The sequence below is a fragment of the Salvelinus sp. IW2-2015 genome, linkage group LG32 (assembly GCF_002910315.2).
Source record: "Salvelinus sp. IW2-2015 linkage group LG32, ASM291031v2, whole genome shotgun sequence".
NCBI classification, from domain to species: Eukaryota; Metazoa; Chordata; class Actinopteri; order Salmoniformes; family Salmonidae; genus Salvelinus; species Salvelinus sp. IW2-2015.
The window spans coordinates 26,902,300-26,911,098 of NC_036871.1; the positions used below are offsets into that span (position 1 = coordinate 26,902,300).

The window sequence follows — 8,799 nt, forward strand, 5'->3', positions numbered from 1 at the left end:
CAGGTCACCCGTGATACAAGTCAGTATTCGACGTCCATCCATGTCTGAGGATGTCGGGAGATGTTGTGTAAATCGGCCAGTAGAGGCAACAGTGAGCACTGTTGCCTTCAAGTAGTTTTCGTTTTGCTAAGGTGAAGGCTGTGAGCAACTGCCCCTGGTGCCAAATTTTTGTTTTAAGCCTATCCTAATCTTAACCATTCAGAGTTAATGCCTAACATTAAAAAGTCAGAGTTAATGCCTAAACTTAACCCTAAGATTTCACAGTTAATGCTTGTAGCATATACTGACAGTCATGATCGCCCCCCGTAGACCCAATTGCAGTCCACCCTACCTACACTCCCCCCATCACATGCTCCCAGCAGGCTTTGGACCCTCTGTCTAACGTCCTCTGGCAGTTTGTAACTGTGGACCAACTGAGGGTAGAGGCAGGCTGCAAGAACCTTGCACACACACATACAGACACATACACACACAGGTTTAAAGCGAAACAGCTAACAAATACAGCATATTTAGACAGGCAGGGTTATCAGTGGACACTCAGACAGAAACAAAGGTCGAATGTCAGGAGGACATTACCTGTCGGACGAAGGTCAAGGGTTGGACCCCTCCTCTGTGTTTGTCTCCCCAGCTGACATCTATCACATCCTTACAGGGCTTCCTCCCTCCCTATCACAAACAGATGACATACTGCAGTGTAAGTCCATGTATATATATTAGCTGTATACTATATTGTGTTTTACGTGAATATGCAATGAACTGCATGCACAAGTCAACATATATCTAGCTATTCTATGTCTGAAATAATAGGCCTACATGTGACTTGAGAATCAAGGTCACTAACATCAGATCAGGGTCCGGTTTCCCAACGCGTAAGGCTAAGTTCATCTTTAGAACCTTCGTAGGAGCATTATAAAATATCCGAGCTGTTTCCTAAAACCATTGTTACTAAAGTTGCACTGGAAGACCCTCGTTATTTACCGACTGACTGCCTCAAACCACTAGTAGAACAACTAAGTGCGTTGTCAGATGCTTTTTTGCCCTTGCGCATCACTTTATACACAGACGATCTAAACTTAGAATCAAGATGTTTATCTGTCTCAGAACAAAGTTGACTACAAAAACAAAGTTGCCATTGTCTTAGGTAATTGTTACAAACACAGGTTAAAAATATGATTTAAATTAAAATTAAAATACACTCAATGGCCAGTTTATTAGATACACCCATCTAGTACCAAGTCAGACCCCCCTTTGCCTCCAGAACAGCCTGAATTGTTTGGTTATGGATTCTATAGATTGGACGGCGGTACATTCATGTTGCGAATAGCCCGTTCCATCTCATCCCAAACATGCACCATTGGGTTTTGTCAGCAACAATGTTCAGGTACACTGTGGCATTCAATAGTTGCACAATTGGTATCAAATCAAATTTCATTAGTCACATGCGCCGAATACAACAGTGAAATGCTTATTTCACCTTACAGTGAAATGCTTACTTACAAGCCCCTAACCAACAATGCCGTTTCAAAAAATACAGATAAGAATAAGAGATAAAAGTAACAAGTAATTAAAGAGCAGCACTGAAATAACAATAGCAAGACTATATACAGGGGCTACCGATACAGAGTCAATGTGCGGGGGCACTGGTTATTTGAGGTAGTATGTACATGTATGTAGAGTTATTAAAGTGACTATGCATAGATGACAACAGAGAGTAGCAGTGGTGTAAAGGGGGGGTGGGGGGGGACACTGCAAATAGTCTGGGTAGCCATTTGACTAGATGTTCAGGAGTCTTATTGCTTGGGGGTAGATGCTGTTTTAAAGCTTCTTGGACCTAGACTTGGCGCTCTGGTACCGCTTGCCGAGCGGTAGCAGAGAGAATGATCTATGACTAGAGTGGCTGGAGTCTTTGACAATTTTTAGGGCCTTCCTCTGACACCGCCTGGTATAGAGGTCCTGGATGGCAGGTTCGCACTACCCTCTGTAGCGCCTTGCGGTCGGAGGCAGAGCATTTGCCATACCAGGCAGTGATGCAACCAGTCAGGATGCTCTCGATGGTGCAGCTTGTCGTAGCTGAATCAGAATTAGTTAGGTAACATAGATGTTTTATTTATTTTATACTTGTCATTAGAATGTCTTCTTTTGGACTATACTGATGGCAGTTGCATTTTCCTTTCTCTCTAGGGAAAAGTCACTTGGGGCCCAGAGAGGGAAGAGGTCAGGCTTGTCTTTTACATGTCTGGTAATAGGCAGAATATCAAAGGGAGAAGTCAGGTTTGAACATTGTCTTCATAATGAATATATCTGTGAAACCATGTGAAGGGCTCCACTATGTCTGTACTCCAGTCATTCCCTCCTTTTCTCATTGGGGGGAGGAGTATGGCAGTGTCTGGAACCATTGTATTACCCCTCTGATGATACATGAATCTTGACCTAGTATATGACCTAGAGGCTCACTCCCCTTAGTGAGCTTCTCCAGGAGTGGGGAGAAGAGGGGGTGTATTTGAGATGGGAGTATCTAGAATTGACAATTGATATATGCCATTGGATGAGGTAATGTTTTGGTACAAAGAAGTACCAAGAACGAGATTAGAACCTTGTCTTAGAGAGCAAACTGAACGATAATTTATAGCTAATGCTATCTGGCTATGGGATACTCCTCTCTCAAGTAAAAGTCTTTCTTTGTGAACTGTTCCCGAGATCTGTGGTTCGTCATGTAAGTTGAGAGGGGTGTATCTTGGCTATAAAAGATACTAAGAATTGTTTTGTAAGCACTCTCAGAGAATTCATTTATAGACACTGAATTGATCTGAGAGTCAAAGGGCTATGGTGAAGCTCATATAATTAAAGATGGAGTTTAAAATATAACTGACTTGTGTGTGGTTTGTAAACTCTCCTCATTTAGTAATACAGGAAATTACCACGACAAGCTGTAGAAACTTTTGAGGATCTGAGGACCCATGCCAAATCCAAGTTTTTGTCGTGCCCGCTTCACGACTGTTATGGTGTGCTTGGACCATGTTAGTTTGTTGGTGATGTAGACACCAAGGAACTTGAAGCTCTCAACCTGCTCCACTGCAGCCGCGTCGATGAGAATGGGGGCGTGCTCGGTCCTCTTTTTGCTGTAGTCCACAATCATCTCTATGTAGCAAGTCACGAACTTGTGACTCACTGTCTGAAGGAGTAATCCATTTTTGTGAATGGGTTGATATACCTAATAAACTGACCACTGAGTGTGGGCATAGGCTTATATATTTCAAGTCATATTTTAATACATTTAATGTTCAATCAATTATGCTTAATTGTGGTAATTGTAGGCTACCGTCTGTCATTTTTGCCTCAATATATTTCATGCTGTGTAACATTCTAGCCAGGGTTACCAACAACCCCAAGGGAACTATTATTCATTGTTTTCTCCTCTGGCTTCCTAAAGTGATCTGCCCAGTCGGTGATGCACTTTTGTCAGTTTCCTCCTTAAAGGGAGAGTCCACCCAAATTACATATTGGTTTCCTTCCCCTATATGCAGTCTTTGGACATGATTTGACAGCAATCAATGCTTTGGTTTTGTTTTAGCATTTGTGGCACAAATCCTAGTCTTGGTACCAATATTAGCATTTTTCGCACATCATGTCCAAATCATTCAAAAGTATAATTGATTGTGAAGCTCAACAAAGTCACTTTGTGATTTGAACAGATTATTTGAACATGTTGTGCGAAAAATGCTAATATTGGCACTATGACTTGAATGGGATTTGTACCACAAATGCCACAAAGTCATAGTACCAGTAGCCTATTAGTATTTTCTGCGCGTCATGTTCAAATCCCTCTGGTGGCCCTTGGAGCTGATTTAGCAATAGACTAAGCCTCCTCTATTTGCAAACATATACAGTAGGTGGTCATAGCTCTCTAAGAGCTGACTCGTAGTCAGTATTGTGGAATAATTCTAATGTTAAGGTAAGATTTGAATGGAGAAAGCTAATCCGAGAGCAGCGCTGACTTTCATTTAAACTATCATAAGCCTACAGATACATGCTCCAACAACGCACTTAGTGAACGTTCTCTTAATATAAAAACGGCCAATCGGCAGTTGCTACATTGCCTACATTTTTGGATGTATAAATAGAATATAACTTATAAATAAATGTCTCATGAGCTTAGTTCAACTGTCATACCCCATCAGAACCTAAAATATAAGCTTGTTTTACTCCTATGTTTGTAAACAAAGTAAATGTGAACAAACACTATAGAGTCCTGCATTGGGTCGGATATTCATAGTTCTTCCCGCTGGCAGGTGGAATTAGCTGGCAGGTGGAATGAAAGCATTATTTCAAACTTAGGGTCAGCTTGCGTTTCAGAACAATTATATTGCAGTTCGAAACGTTCAAATCATGAACGTGTTTTGTTTTACAAACCAAGGAGCTTGTTGTGTATAGGCCTAGGCTATACACTGAGTGCACAAAACATTAGGAACACCTGCTCTTTCCATGACATTGACTGACCAGGTGAATCCCGGTGAAAGCTATGATCACTTATTGATGTTACCTGTTAAATCCACTTCAATCAGACCAGATAATCTTGTTTCTCATGGTCTGAGATTCCTTTAGGTGCCTTCTGGCAAACTCCAAGCGGGCTGTCATGTGCCTTTTACTGAGGAGTGGCTTCCGTCTGGCCACTCTACCATAAAGGCCTGATTGGTGGAGTGCTGCAGAGATGGTTGTCCTTCTGGAAGGTTCTCCCATCTCCACAGAGGAACTCTGGAGCTCTGCCAGAGTGACCATAGGGTTCTTGGTCACCTCCCTGACCAAGGCCCTTCATGCGCCCGAATTGCTCAGTTTGCCAGGCAGCCGACTTCTAAGAAGAGTCGTGTTGAGTGGTCGTCCAAACCTCTCCCCCATTAAGGAATCATGTGAGGCCACACTTTTCTTGGGGACCTCAATCTGCATAATCTGCTTGTCACCCGTCCCCAGATCCTGTGCCTTGACAATCCTGAGCGCTCTCGGAGAGCGCTACGCGACAATTCACATAGACCATATCGGTAGGCTTGGATAGCTACTTGCTCTGACATGACCTTTTATTATAGGACAAGGTCTGAATACTAGGTAATGAGAGTATTTTCTAGTTTTTTTATTGTACTGAAATCATCAAAATGTATTTCGCTTTGTCTTTATGGGGTATTGGTGTTAGATTGAGGGAAATAAATACGACTGTATAATGTAACAAAATGTGGAAAGTTCAAGTTGGGTCGGAATAGCGTTGGTCAATCACTGTACATCAAAATAGAAGGGACACTACTACCAATATATATCAGTTCAATTGATACAGTTGACAAGCACGCCTCAAATATGTTAATGGTTTAACTGATTCTGCTTCCTCGACAACTACCCACAATGTTTCCAAATGACTATCATTTACAGAATGATCAAGTAAAATATGATAGCAAAAAAAGCAATACAGTACTTTATGTTAATTGTTATTGTAATTAAAAATTACACCCAATTGCTAACAGGAACTGTAATATCGAGTCATATTACAGCCATCCAATAAATATTTGTGTTTTATATCACTTGTTCTTGTAGAGGCCTAATAAAGACAAAGGCTTCTGAAACTGTCATGACTACTAGCAGGCCGGATTAAGGGAAAACAGAGCAAAAGGACATGGCTAAACACTCAATCATTAAAGATTTGAGACTTGCTTCCACTCTGATGTGTTCCCTATGACATTTAATTGTTAGGGAACTACTACGTCATATCACTTAAATTGGAGTTACAGCAAGGCCTGCCTCAAGAAATGTGTTAATAAGCGCAGCAACAATAGCATGCAGCCACCAAAGGTTTGTGCACTCCCATAGTTTTACATGTATGAACTGTACTGTGCTATTCTGTGTAAGTGAAAGGACGTGGTTTAGCCGCAGGCCATGCTACTGAAAATACAAGTAAATTACGATAGCAGAATTACAGAGGAAAAGTTTTTAGATATTTCCAAAGAAACTTACAGTATGTGATGCTTATCTCGATAGGTGTGGTACTTGAAATTACTGCAGCACAGTAGCCAGAAGTTACGGTACGAGTTAGATTTACAGGACAAAAGTATATAATATTTATATATCTATCACCATCTTAAAGGATAATATACTTATTGCATATAAATAAGAACTATAATATGTAATATATAGTAGTTATAGATATATTACGCGTAATAAGTATTAATAAAATATGAGTTACTGGATATTCTGTGGGGTACAACATTCTCACTAATGGGTGCAACAAAATACAAGGCATGCCTCAAAATATGTTAATGAGACAGAGATTCTTTGACCGCCCACAACATTTCCCCACAATGCACCATAATTCACAGTATGCTACAGTAAATTACTGGCAGCACATTAGCCAATAAGTTACTGTAGATTTACAGGACAAATATTTTTTTTTAAATGGCATGGTACTGTATATTCTGTGGGGTACCGTATTCTCATTTAATGGGTTCAACAAAATACAAGGCATGCCTCAAAATATGTTCATGAGCCAGAGATTCTTTCGCCGCCCACATTTATTTTATTATATATATACATCTTTTTTTTCTTTTTTTTCTCACTTTTATTTAACCAGGTAGGCCAGTTGAGAACAAGTTCTCATTTACAACATTGCACCATAATTCATAGAATGCTGCTATAAATATACAGCAAAACAGGTAATACAGTACTTTTACAGCTGTGCAGTGCAACACCATTGAACCCCTATAATGCATTGCTTTTTACAGTACAGTACTGTAAAATAGAATTACTTTAGAATTACTTTTTTAAAAGTTTTGCAGTAAATTTACAGCAATCTGTTAACGTGTGTGGATGGGATACTGTTAACCCTATTTACAGCATTCTATGTTCTATATAGGGCTAGGATAGGCTACTGTGATGTCTTACCTGTGTGACTTCTGTTTTAATCTGATTGGCTCGTCTCACCAAGGGCTCCAGCTCTGTCTGTTTGATGCTCCTCATCTTGCGGCAGATCTCTCTCAGGTAGAGGAGTGACATTCTACTATCACACCTGCTGGTCTTCTCAGACACATGGAATAGAATCTGATGAGATGCCTATTGACTTGTCCACTTCTATGGTTCCTTGATCTTTTCTCATGCTGATGTTGAGGAAGTGAGTAGGTGTAAAGCTCCCTCCCAAAGTTATTTATTCTATAGGAACCAGTAAACTGATCAGTTTTGCAAGTTGAGCCTGCTTTAAAGTTGCCCCAGGCAAATTCCAGTAGACCTAGCCTAAAATAGATATTTCTGGTTCATCCACATTGTTAGTTTATTTATGTGGAAAATTTTGTTTTTTTAGATTTTTCCCCACATAGAATTCAATAAGACATTCATGTGAAATTCAATAATTCAATTATACAAGTACAACAAACAAAGCAAACACCCCATCTCCCGGGTGGCGCAGTGGTCTAGGGCACTGCATCGCAGTGCTAGCTGCGCCACCAGAGTCTCTGGGTTCGCGCCCAGGCTGGGCTGGGTTCGCGCCCAGGCTCTGTCGCAGCCGGCCGCAACCAGGAGATCCGTGGGGCGACGCACAATTGGCATAGCGTCGTCCGGGTTAGGGAGGGTTTGGCCGGTAGGGAGGGTTTGGCCGGTAGGGATATCCTTGTCTCAGTATGTTAAAAAAATATATAAAAAAATAAATAAATGTATGCACTCTACTGTAAGTCGCTCTGGATAAGAGCGTCTGCTCTTGGCCGGTAGGGATATCCTTGTCTCAGTATGTAAAAATGTAATAAAATGTATGCACTCTACTGTAAGTCGCTCTGGATAAGAGCGTCTGCTAAATGACTAAAATGTAAATGTAAAAAACGAAAATGTAATCTAGATACAGTACATCCCAATTGCAGATCATACCATACAATAACACCTGCATTCATATGCCATCACGCCATTTTAGTTACCTCAGATCACATATCCTACACATATCAATTAATAAATGTCTATAATGACTCTGTATATTCTAACCAGTGATCCCAATTCTTATGAAAAGACTGTGGACTACCTTCTACTAGTGGCATTGACCTCATTAATTCATTGAGTGATATTGGAAGGATCCTCATGGTTCCACAGGTATACATCTTTTAGCTATAGTCATAGCTAAGCTAAAAAAATCTTACATCTCTGAAAAGTAAGTTGTAAATCAGATCAATCCCCAAGGATTGTCATCGTGGGAGTTAAATGCAGGCCTATTTCCCTATGAAGGACCTCATGTCAAATTCTTTCAATCTCCAGCCTCCTTTATTAAAGTTTAGGGCAGGCCCATGTCATGTGTAATGAAGTGCCCGTCTCTGTTTTACAGCGAGGGCATTGTGGAGATAAGTCTTATTTAAAGACGCACCATTTCCATGAAAGTAGCTTGGGTGGACTGGAAGATAGAGTTGTTTAAGTTAGAGACATTATATTCCAGTTCACCCAAGGTACTTTTATGGAAATGGTGTCGTTTAAGTTGGAGATATTATATTCCAAAGTTTTATGCACATTGTAATACTAAATGAGAACTTGGATGGGACAACAGTTCTACAGAGTAGCACTGGGCGTATATATGTCTAGTCTAAATACAACCATCGATTTGGAAGAGCATGCCTTTCTATGTTTTAGTTGTTAACTTCTAATTGGTCCCAATCCCGGATCCGGGAGCACCCCCATCAGTAAAAAAGCTGACTAGCATAGCCTAGCATAGCGTCACAAGTAAATACTAGCATCTAAATATCATTAAATCACAAGTCCAAGACACCAGATGAAAGATACACATCTTGTGAATCCAGCCAT

At 40.5% G+C, this 8,799-nt stretch overlaps 1 long non-coding RNA gene across 1 annotated transcript in view; it reads right to left on the reverse strand.

Annotated features, from left to right (window-relative positions):
- Window positions 1-8,799, reverse strand: part of LOC139023449 (uncharacterized) — a 763,591-nt gene that overhangs the window by 743,301 nt on the left and 11,491 nt on the right. The gene's annotated exons all lie outside the window — the stretch shown is intronic.